The 12,090-nt window shown below is 45.1% G+C and overlaps 1 long non-coding RNA gene across 1 annotated transcript in view; it reads right to left on the bottom strand.

The window, feature by feature from the left end:
- The window catches only part of LOC311433027, a 99,770-nt gene that overhangs the window by 48,828 nt on the left and 38,852 nt on the right, over nt 1-12,090 (bottom strand). The window contains exons 4-6 of the long non-coding RNA XR_014690508.1: nt 7,885-7,979; nt 5,969-6,070; nt 4,262-4,422 (exon numbers count right to left, since the gene is read on the bottom strand). This is a non-coding gene — a long non-coding RNA (uncharacterized lncRNA). The remainder of the gene's footprint in view (nt 1-4,261; nt 4,423-5,968; nt 6,071-7,884; nt 7,980-12,090) is intronic.

Here is a 12,090-nt window from a genome sequence, read left to right on the forward strand (position 1 = left end):
AGAGAAATTCCATGGTGGAAAGCCACCTATGCCAGATATAGAGGTAGAGCACATTTATGACCAAGACAATGGCAAAAATCTCCTTAGGCAAGCTTTTCATCTGGGTGCTTGGAGAAAGGCATCATCTAGTTATTTAAAGGAAACGGCTTATCTCATCTAGCCAAGCTTTTTTTTTTTTTTTCCCCTTTAAATAAATGATTTTCCTCAAAAGTGCATTGCTTACTCAAGTATAATAAACACAATTTGTTTTTTCATGACCATTTGCAAAAATATTTTTCAAGTGGCTATCATGCTTAAAAATAAACTTACATGTTATATAATTGGATTTTTTTTAAATGAATTTTGGTAACTTCTATTGAAAACCCTCAAAAGTAGTTCAGTAAGTTTCATTGATTAGTGAAACCACTGCAAGACAGAAAAAGATATAAAGTACCCTTCTTCTCACTTTGCCAACTTCCTGAGCACCTCCTTTCCTCAAATGGAGAAGGACTAGAGTTTATGTTAAACTAGAAGTGCATCACTGCATGCTCTTAAAAGAATGAAGGCCAGTCATAAAAAGGCTATTTGAATCCTCATACTCCACCAAGAAAACCTGAGAAAGAGTAGATAGAAATGAACCATACGCCAAACACATCAAACACTGAATGACTCAGGTTAAGGTAATCAATCTTTACTGTCATGTGTCTCCAAAAGGAAAAATCCCCAGAGGAGATAAGACAGAAGACCTACAACAAAACAACGAAGACATCTCATGCTAACCAGTTATCATCACCAGAATATAGAGAATAAGGATCTTAAGTCCAACTCTAAGAATATCTAGCATAGTAGAGAGAAGGATTGTCCCACTCTGCTCTGCACTGGTGCAGCCTCACCTTGAGGTACTAAAAGCAGTTTTCTAAATGCAGGTTTGGGCACCACAGTATAAGAAGGACTACAAAACTACTGAAGAGCATTCAAAGGAGTGCTACAAAGATGGTAAAGGGTCTAGAGCGCAAGATGTATTCGTAGCAGCTGAAATTGCTTGGTTTGTTCAGCCTAGACAAGAGGAGATTGAAGGGAAGCCTCATGGCAATCTATGTTTTACTCAAAAGGGGAAGCAGAGGGTCAGGCATCGATCCCTTCTCTCTGGTGACAGTGACAGGACCCGAGGGAACAGCACGAAGCTGTGACAGGGGAGGTTCAATCTGGATGTTAGGAAAAAGTTCTTCATTTACAGGGTTGGATGCTGGACGTTCTCCCCAGGGAAGTGGTCACAGCACCAACCCTGTGGGAGTTCAAAAAGCATGTGGACACTGCTATTGGACATGTGATCTGATTTTTGGGTGGTCCTGTACAGACTCAGGTATTGGATTTGATGATCCTTGCAGCTCCCTTCCAGTTGAGGATATTCTATGAATATTTCACAGTACTGCTGCCCACTGCATATGTTACTGTATGTACATGTACATATATTTATGATTTGCAGATTCAGATGTGGACACAGAAACGACAACCTCTCCAAGAAGGACAACAGGAAAAAAAAACTACACCTATCTCCCAAATAATCAAAGTCATTTCCTTATACCTTTCATTTCTCGTTTATAAATTCAAATAAGGCACATTCTGTTTCAGGTACAAAATGCTTTTTTATTTTTAAGGGCATACTTATTTCTGATGTGGTCTTTCATATAAGAATCTAACAGTATTTCTTCCCTTGAACAAACCTGATGTTCAGCTTGTATAAAAAACAAGATTTACTTGCCTGCAAGAAACGTAACACCCCCTACCTCATTTATTTCCAAGCTCATTTTGAAGAATAACTCCATTTCTGATGGGTGTTTGGCTGACCCATTGCCACCTACCCTCTCTGCACACACACAGCTTTGTGAACCATTTGTCCCTTGCTTTACTGGGATTTTTGGATTTTGTTTAATCAGAATTCACTCAAAATAATTGTTATAAATCAGCAGTACACCCTTGGTAGGTTTTTGTGTTCTCACTAAACTAAATCTGGAATTCCTAAAGTTTTTGGTTTTCGACATACTGGGAAGAGAAAATTCTGATCAAACAGCCCATCTAGCTGGAAAAAAAGCACCAAATCACACAAGACCATTCACTTCTTTAAGAAAAGAAAAGAAAAAAAGAATAATCAGCAACACAGTAAATGAACACCATTAGCACCAAACTTCACAGAATTCGTATGTGTTTAGCACCTAAAACCTGACAGACACCTACTCCAGCATTCTGACTGAATTTAGTGTTAAATAAATGTGAGCTAAGAATGTTGTTTTTGAATATTCATATTAATATTTCAGTCAAGTAATATAATACATATTATTAAAATAAGCCATTTATCTCTTTGCTACACTGCATGTAAACCACAATACAATTTTCATTTGATTTTCGATTTTTCTTCTTTGTCTATGAAAATTCATATCGGATTTGATTCTTTGCAAATGTTAAGAGTCTGAAAGCAATGCATGAACACATGTGGGAGAAGAACCAGCATACATTCATGTGGGATCAGCTATGGATCCACTCTAGTTTATGAGCATTCTTTCCAATCGTAACAGTAATAAATGACCAGGGGAACCAGTCCCACAATGCTACGAACAAGGTACAAGAAGCGATCTAAGGAGTATTTAGCTTAATTTTAATCTTAAGATTCCCCAGAAGCATCAGAGAGCAGCAAGGGATGTAAAAATGGAACCAGATATCAAAGGTGACCCCAGTGAAGGCTGTGTTCTGGCTAACTAGGCACAGTCATGCAGGACAAAAACACAGTAGACAGACATAGGGACAGGTTAAAGAGTCCTTCATTAAACAGCTACACGTCAAGCAATGAATGAGGTCTGGTGTCCAAGCAGAGACTCCAGGCAGGAGCAAAAGGAGACAAAGCTACAACATACAACTAAGGTGCTCAGTCAAGAGACAACCTACCCACAGCAGATGATGAAGGTCCAGCCAGAAGACACAGCAAAAAAAAAAAAAAAAACACATCTACAACATGGCTTAGGATGAAATTAAAGGTGGTGGGCTGAGCTGAAATGGGGCTCTAGGGCCCAAGGGCAGAGGATGTGGGTAGGGACCCCAGGTGTGGCTGTTCAGAGTAATTAATGCTTGCTAATACCATGGCTAAAACAGGCAATATCTCATTGCTTAAGGACCTAGGCATGCTGTACCATCATCTACAGGGCAGAAGATAAGCTTCAAAGGATCATAGGTTTGGGTTGGAAGGGACCATAAAGATCATCTAATTCCAACCCCCTGCCATAGGCAGGGACATCTCCCATGGGACCAGGTTGCCTAAAGTCCCATCCAGCCTGGCCTTGAGCACTTCTAGGGATGGGGCATCCACAGCTTCTCTGGGCAGCCTGTGCCAGTGCCCCACCACCCTCGCAGTAAAAAAAAAATTCATCAATATATTCGAGCATTTCCAAATACCATCTGGAGGTAACAGAAAGGCAGGTAAAACAGCAGTAAAACTCTACAAGGCTCCTCTCTGAGAGTGCTTTTCAAGAACTAATACATATCAGCAATCTAGTAGCTATCATCAGGTGACCAGGAAAGTCAGTTACAAACACATGCAATGATTTGCCCCTGGTGGGGAAAACTTTTTTGTATTTGTACACCTCAGCAGCATTACGCTGCCTAAATGCATACGGACTTCTAAAAACTCAGTGTAAACTACTCTCGATCAAGTTTTGTGAAAAAAAAAAATAATAAAAGCCATCCTTTTTTTCCTGTACTTTTGTATGTAAACAATTACAGAGCTGAAGGATGATAAATGTGTTCCTGAGTTAAATTGTTGTTACTGAACTTGAAATGCTGATGATTGACCCTGTGGAATACAAACTAATTCTAAAGCACTAATATGAAGGAGGTATTAAATGAAAGAGCTCTGGAAGAGCTAGGCACAGTGCACTGCTCACATACATCAAATAATTTAATTCTTCTTTAGTTTTGTGCTGAATTTCTGAGAACGAGTGAATTTTTCCTCTCATCTGGTTTTTCGTTACCATGATGACTTCATTTGTTGTTGAATATTACTCAGTTCATACAGTCCCACAGCAGTTCAAGCTGCCCTTGGGTAGCTCTTCAGAAATCTCTGAAACAACCACATTCAGAGCAGCTTTGTGCAGTATAAATATTTAATTCTGGACCCATCTAATTCAGCAGCAAAATTCTAGCTGCTTTCATGAGTGTTAAATGGAAACAGTCAAAGGAAAATTTCTGTTTACTCCAGTGAGGGAGGACTCTAATATAATATGAAGATTCTTACCTTTAGGCTCACTCGTTGAAGCAAGAAAAGACTGCTGGCGTTCATACAGCATTTTAACTTCAGTTAGTTATAATCTATATAAAATGAGGTAACGGTATCCATTTGTTTCCTCCTCTGGCATATCTCTCATCCCCATAAGGAAGCAGCAAAGATGAACTCCCCTGTTGGAAAATAAGAGTGAAGAGAGAGGTAGAAAGGGCAGTGCCTGTGAGCTGGGTCTGGGCCCTTCAGGTTATCATCAGTCATGCACAGGGACTGCCTCAGCTTGAGGCAGCTACTGATCCACTCCCTGCACTGAATCTGGTCAGCAAAGAGGGGAAGGAGGTTCAGTATTCCGTCAGGTCAACAGCACACCCTGCCTCAGTGTTATACACGAGGTTTTGCTTTATGGCAGCAAAGGACATCAGTACATCCCAACAGTGGCTGTGATTTGTCCCTAGCACATGCAGGTCCATGGGGAAAAGTCTGAGAAACTGTTACTGGGAAGAGGAGGAAATTAATGGAAACCTGGAAGATGATGATGAGCAGAAGATGAGATGTATCAGGACCTTGCAGGGAAAGCAGCTCCCTTGGGAGGCTTAGAGCAGCAGGGGCTTTCTGAGGGGTCCATCAGGGCAGGATCTCACCAGCCAGAGCCCATCCCACTGCCCCAACCAGGAGCAGAAAAGGCATCGAGCACCTCCAGGATGGCAGGGATGGGCAGGTGGGCTGGAGTGGCTGGGCAGTGAGAGTTAGGACTAGCAGTGCCCTCAGGGCTTGACAGAAAGTGGGCAGCAGTATCGATATTTAAAACATCAAAGATGAGGATAAACACGTGATGTCTGACAGAAGCCTGAGAGAGCTTGGTTTGTCTAACCTTGAGAAGCCTTGGGGATACCTGATGGGAAGTGTAGAAAAGAGAGTGAGACTCTTCAGTTAAAAAGTAGGTGGAGAATCAATAACCACAAGCTAGAATTTAGGAAATTTCCTTTTTTTATCTTTTTTTTTTTTTTTTTTTTTTTTTTTTGCTGTGGGAATGGTCAAACACTGATACAGTGAGAGGTTGTGGGATTGGACCTGTTTTGAGCAAAGGGTTGGATGAAAATCCTCCAGAGGTGACTTTCAGCCCTGGCAGTTCTCTGCAACTATATCAATGTGAGTCCCACCACATTCAGCCTTGTCACACTGGGGTCATGATGTTCATTTGACCAGAAAATGGAAGCCAGAAGGAAGATTTTAAAAATAAAATTCCCCAAGGTGAGAAGAGACCTCAGGCATTTTCATTCTGGTAAGGAAGAATAAAAAAAATAAAAATGTGTTGGGCTCTTTGTATATGAAGACATTTCTCACTTCTCATCTCAGCACGAACCCTTGATGTTGTCTCCAGGAAACGTATTGCAATTTACGCTGATGTAGGTAGGAATCAAGACCTGTCTAGAGAATTTTCCAAAGTTTTCTATAAAGCATCACCCCACCCCAGCATGCCACTGGCACTTTGCCTCAGCAGTGTTCAGCATTTCAGGTCTCCTTGTAAAAGCTTATGCATGCTATCATTTTGATGGTTGTATTTGTAATTCTGCCCCAGGTAACACTTAGAAGGCATTGCTACACTCAGATTTTTTTTGATTTGTTTTTTAAGTACTAGGTATGTGTTTTTGCCAAGGACACCTGAAATTTTATAAGCTACTAATTCTTTGTGAAGTGTCTGATCCTGTTTTTATTCCCTACCTGAAACCATAATTATCCAAAGGTGAATAATCCTTCCTGTAGCAAGCAAGTGATCTCATAGATTATTCTTTCAGGTGAGGTATAAGCAGAAGATGATGAAATCTGCAAGAAAAAAAAAAAATCCTTGAAAACTTTCACCTGTCCCAAGCCAAAAAACAGAACAGAACAGAAGGCAAAGTATATACGTAATGATTTCCAAACTCTTTTTGAGAAGTAAGGAGGCAAATGATAGTCATAATTCAGAAAAGTACAGAAGTACCCAGACAATTTGAGGCACATGAGGGTTGCTAAGCAGATGTCTCTCTGAACTGAGGCCAACGTTTAGCTACATTTTGTCCTCTGCTTGCCTGATTTTCATTGATCAGAAGACTCCTTCTTCCTACATCACAGGTATATCAGGGGAGCTTAGAAGGCTTCATGGGTACTGTACCACCAACTGATGCATGTCACCCATGAGTGTAAAATTAGCATAACTCCATGTAGCACTGCTATCCTCCACAGCAGACGAGTTAGGCCACTCTTAACATCCCCACAATGCCATTTACTCCACACCCTTTGGGAACAAAGCTGGATCATAGTCTCCTCGACACATCTGCATCAGGTAATGGATGCACCTGAGGTACAGTCACTTTCCAAATTAATCCCCCTCCCTTGCTCTCCCACTTTCCAGAGTGAGATACCACAGACTCTCATTAGAAACAATCCCACTCATTACACTGACTGAATCAGAATGAAAAAGAGCAGGTGCTTCCCACTGACAGCCTAACACAATGGTTCTTAATCTTATGTGTGCCACAGCCACTTTCACACAAGGTCAATTGCACCTATAATTAATTTACACAAGCTGAACCCTCAGCTGCCACCTTACACAGCCTTGCAAATGCACAGGCTGCATAAAACTGTATTGTTAATTAATTTGTCAAGCAAATGCTAGGGAAGAACAACACTGGTAATTTATACCATAGATATTCAAATGAAACATCTTGCCTGAGTAATTTAATGTCAAAAAGTAGAAGAGCAACAAAGCAGAACAAAGGATTGGAGCCTTCCACCAGCTATTTCTTCAGGGAACATTACTGTAATGTGATATGAGCCAAATGCAGATGTGGTAAAAATACCTGGTCCTTCACTGAACTCATCTGGCAAGATTTTGGCATTAAAAAATGTGAAGGAGAAATTCTACATGGTGGCAGAAGTTAGGTAAAGTATTTCAAATTTTGCTGATAATAGGAGAATTTTTTATAACAAACTATGAGAAATATATCCTTAGATGTGTTCACAGCAGATGACGGGCAAACTGTACCCCTATGAAAAAAGAGAAAGGGTTCATCCAGAGTTCAAAAGAGCTGCTTCATTTTCTGTGAGTATTGCCAGTTAGGATACTTAAACCTCACAAGATAGGCTTTGTCAGCATCAAGATGAGCCATTTACCTTGCTTGTGTGTCTTAAGATGATTCACTGTGGTAAACCAGTGTATTTCTGAATAAGTGCTGTTAGACCAAGCAAACCTCTTACTTAATTAGGAGAGCATAAATGTCATCCATTAATATTTAATACATTCTCTCTCCATCGTTAATGTCACTAATCTTTTTCTCCTTTATCCACCATCAGGCATTTTCTTCTTGACTTTTTTTTTTTTTTTTTGTGAAAATGATGAGTGGAGGCTTGCTACTGCTGAATGTTATTGAAGCTAAGCAGCCAATGACCCCTTTAGGTTGTGTTCTTACTAACTGTATTTTTGTGGAGATTTAAAAAAAAAAAAAAAAAAAAAAAAAAAAAAAAAGCTAAATATGAAAAGAAAAAATGGAATCTTTCAAACATACAAAACAAAGCTGCTTGTACAAATGGGCTTTGTTTTTTTTTAAACTCATACTAATACAACATTGCAAGACGAAGACATAAACGTTGTCACTGACCTTTTTAGTGAAGAGTAAACTGTTCAGTCATTCCAGGACTACTACACAAAAACTATATCTCTGTATAATCGAGAATCCCTGAAGAGAAGTAGGTCCTTTGGGGACAATATGAAAGAAAAGAAAGATAATGTGGAAACAGACTGGCCACTGTTGAAACTTCTTCCTATTTCTTTTGCATTGGGTTATACCCCAATGCTTAACCATTTCCATGTATGCTTAGTTTAATTCTATTTCATGTACATGAGGACTTTCCAATAATCAATATTAATTTTGAATGCTTTTTTGGCTTCTTAGGAATACTTTCTGGAAGCAGTGTCTTCCACAAGTTTCTGTGCTCTGCAGAAACAAAGAAATTCCCATCATTAATATTTTTGTCATCATCCCTCCTTAGCGACTTTCTACTAATCCCAGTCTTTCTCCATGTTCTGTTTTTTATTCTACCTTGATTTTATACTGCATAATTAATCCAAAACCAGCAATAATAATTTCCATAGGGGCATACCTTCCTACATGAAACTCATTACAACACAGAAAAAAAGAAAAAGAAAAAAAAAAAAATATAATACCAAACAACGATGTGTTGTTGCTGTGGTTTAAACCATCAGGCAGGTAAGCACCAGAGTCATTCTCTCATCCCCTCCCCTCAGTGGGATGGGAGAGAGAATCGGGAGGGAAAAACAAAAAAAGAGTTCATGGGTTGAGATAAAGACAGTTTAATAGGTCAGAAAAGGAAGGGAAATGGTGATGATGATGACAATAATAATAAGATGTACAAAGAAAGTGATGCACAATGCAATTCTCACTACCTGCTGACCGATGCCCAGCCCATCCCCAAGCAGCAGTCCCTCCCACGCTGACATAGCCACCCCACATTAATTGCTAAGCACGACCCCATAGGGTATGGGACATGGCTCTGGCCAGTTTGGGCCAGCTCTCCTGGCTGCGTCCCCTCCCAGCTCCTGGTGCACCCGCAGCCTCCTGGCTGGCAGGGCGGTGTGGGCAGCTGGAACGGCCTTGGCTCTGTGTAAGCAGTGCTCTGCGACAACTAAAAGAGCGGTGTGTTGTCAGCATCACTGTCATCCGAAATCCAGAACCCAGCTCCATACCAGCTACTGGGAAGACAACAAACTCTGTCTCAGATGAAACCAGGACAGCCTCGTGCACCTCCCAGTGTTCTTCTACCATCTCCTCAAAAGCATCCCGGAGTGCACGTTTTACAGAATCCCGCTTCTGACAACAACGAAGCTCATGCCGTGACCTTCCAAAGGGTTGAGCCCTTCAGGGATGCCCCCCTGCCTGCGGGTGTGGAGAGACGGCAAGTGGGAGTTGGTAGGGTGCTGCGATACACGGAGGCTTTCTTTGCTGAAAAGTTCTCGTTATCACACATGGCCACAAACCACCACTGGGCAATATCCTGTGATTCAAGGCAAGCGTGGAGAGAGGTGTCAGGCTAATAAAGAAAAGCCATCTTGGAAGAGACCAAACCCAGGAGTGGGCCCGAGGGTGGGCCCCAAGGAGTCAAGAACAAAGCGTCACTGCAAAGACGTGAGGCTCCCATCAGAGTTCAGAGTCAGCCGGGAATCCCCAGCACAGGTTCACTGGATTTAGGATGTCATGTAGGCAAGAACAATTTGTGCAGCACAAGAAGTTCTGAGGGGGAGAGGCGCTCCATTTAGGGTCGACAAGGAGTCCTTTTTCTATTAAGAGAGACAGAAGAGAGCAGAGGACACCACCTCCTCAGAGCAGCCAAAAGCTGCTGCTAATTTCTGTGTTTCACCTGAGACGAGCGATAGACACCGATGCTTCCTAGTCTCTGGGAATGGCACCCTTCCCAGAGCCGTTCCTCCTTCTCAGACAGCCCATTGCTCTTGTAGTTCCCTGCTTTTGCCCTTGGTGGTGGCACCTGGAGACAGCCTCTGGTTCTTAGGCTGCACTTGCAGGAGGCCAGCAGCGCCTTCCAGGGATGCTGCAGGTTGCCAGGCCCCGTTCCGCAGCTGGCAGGCATTCTCTGCTGCCAGGCTTTTCGGAGACTTTTGCTGTCAGCATTTTTTCCAGTCGGGCTACGTCACCATGTGTCTGCTCCTGTTCCCAACACCTTCCCACTCCCATGTTGACTTCCCATCCCCCAAATGACTTCTCACCCCCAAGTCTCATTCACGGACCCGCCACCCACAGCCATTCCCCATCAGGAGCAGACATCCCCAAAACAATTCATGGCGGGGACAGCAGGGGAGGGCTGTGTCCAGCCCCCTTCCCCCCCCCCCCCCAACCCCCCTCTTGCTGAGCGATGCGGGAAGAAGTGCAGGCAGAGGCTTTGCAGGATGGAAGAGTGATAATTTATTCTTCCTGGGGGAATCGTGGCTGCCACCCCCAGCCCGTCCCCAGGTGAGGCCCGGCCGCCTGCTCAGGCGGGGGGCCCGGCTTGCCGGCCCGCGTGGTCCCCGTGTCCCGGCTCCTCCTGCCGCACCCTGTGCAGCCAGGATGTGTCCCCGACGTCGGCGTCCTGTGGGGAGCGTGGCAGTCTGCGCCCGACCTGCCCCGCGTGCCAGGAGAAGCTTCTCTCAAGTCTGCGCTCCGTGGAGGGGCTGCGCGCCCTGCGCCGGGGCGAGACGCTGCGGGAGCGGTAGATGGAGGGGCTCCTCTGCCCCTGCCCCCGCTGCTGCTGCTGCTGCCGCCGCCCCAGCCGCGCGTTGCGCTGGAACCTTCCGCGGGGTCTTCGGGCCAGGCGCACCACTGCTACGATGGGCCCGCGGCACATCGGGCAGGTGTTTCTTGCCTCCGCCCAGACGTGGATGCACTCCAGGCAAAAGGAGTGCCTGCAGGGGTCCACACGAGCTGCGCTGGACAGCGGGCCCAGGCAGATGGGGCACATCTCCTCCCCGGGGGCCTCCTCGGGCTGCTCCTGCCGCCGGCTCATGGTTCCTGCAGCTTCCGCGATGTGGAACCAGTCGTCCTGTGGGGGAGGCTGCCCTGGTGCTGGGCGCTCAGCAGCTGCCCGGGGTCTTCAGCACCTCGATGTCTCGCGGGTCGCCGGCAGGACCTCAACAACTCACGTGCCACCAGGAGGACTACTGCAGAGAGAAGCAGGAAGAAAATGTTGTATCAGCAAGCAGACATTCGCTTTCTAGGTTCTGCCAAGTTGTCTAGAGTGCTGTAGCTGTCAGCAGTCTGTGCATGGATTGCAAACACAGACTAGGCGTAGGCCAGATGAGGTACATGGATGTCTATAGGTGTGAGAGCATTACCGAAGGCCCTTGATGGCTCGCGTGCAACAACAATGGCTTCGCGTATGCTTCTAGCAATAGCTCCGCCCGTCTCTCTCCTTCCAGCCGTGGAGACTCGAGCTCTCGCCTACCACCAGCCGGACTGGCCGCAGGCGCCCTGTGCAGGGTATTTATAGGCAGCCCCCTTCTGTGAGGCCAGAGGTGACATCACAAAGGTTTCGGGGTACCCCTGATGGCAGCACTGACTTGATGGGAGTCTCAGGTATTTCAATTGACACTTTATTCTTGATACCTCAGTGCCCACTCCTTGGCCCAGTCCTGGATTCTACCTCTTCCAAGATGGCTTTTCTTCATTAGCCTGATACCGCTCTCTGCTTGGCTCCTGTCAGCCTGGAGCAGCCATCTCAAGTCTCACAACGCTCAGGTGACCTCTGTCAGTGCTGCCCTCAGGGGCACCCCAGACCCTGCTGATGTCACCTCTGGCCTCACAGAAGGGGGCTGCCTATAAATGCCCTGTGCGGGGCGCCTGCGGCCAGTCCGGCTGGTGGTAGGCGAGAGCTCGAGTCTCCACGGCTGGAAAGAGAGAGAGACGGGCGGAGCTATCGCTATAGGCATACGCGAAGCCATTGTTGTTGCGCGCAAGCCATCAAGGGCCTTCGGTAATGCTCTCACACCTATAGACATCCATGTACCTCATCTGGCCTAAGCCTAGTCTGTGTTTGAAATCCATACACACACTGCTGACAGCTACAGCACTCTAGACAACTTGGCAGAACCTAGAAAGCAAATGTCTGCTTGCTGATACAACATTTTCTTCCTGCTTCTCTCTGCAGTAGTCCTCCTGGTGGCACGTGAATCATTGAGGTCCTGCCGGCGACCCGCGAGACATCGAGGTGCTGAAGACCCCGGGCAGCTGCTGAGCGCCCAGCACCAGGGCAGCCTCCCCCACAGGACGACCGGTTCCACATCGCGGAAGCTGCAG

The sequence above is a fragment of the Aythya ferina genome (genome assembly GCF_964211825.1).
Source record: "Aythya ferina genome assembly, chromosome: 2".
In the NCBI taxonomy this organism is placed as follows: Eukaryota; Metazoa; Chordata; class Aves; order Anseriformes; family Anatidae; genus Aythya; species Aythya ferina.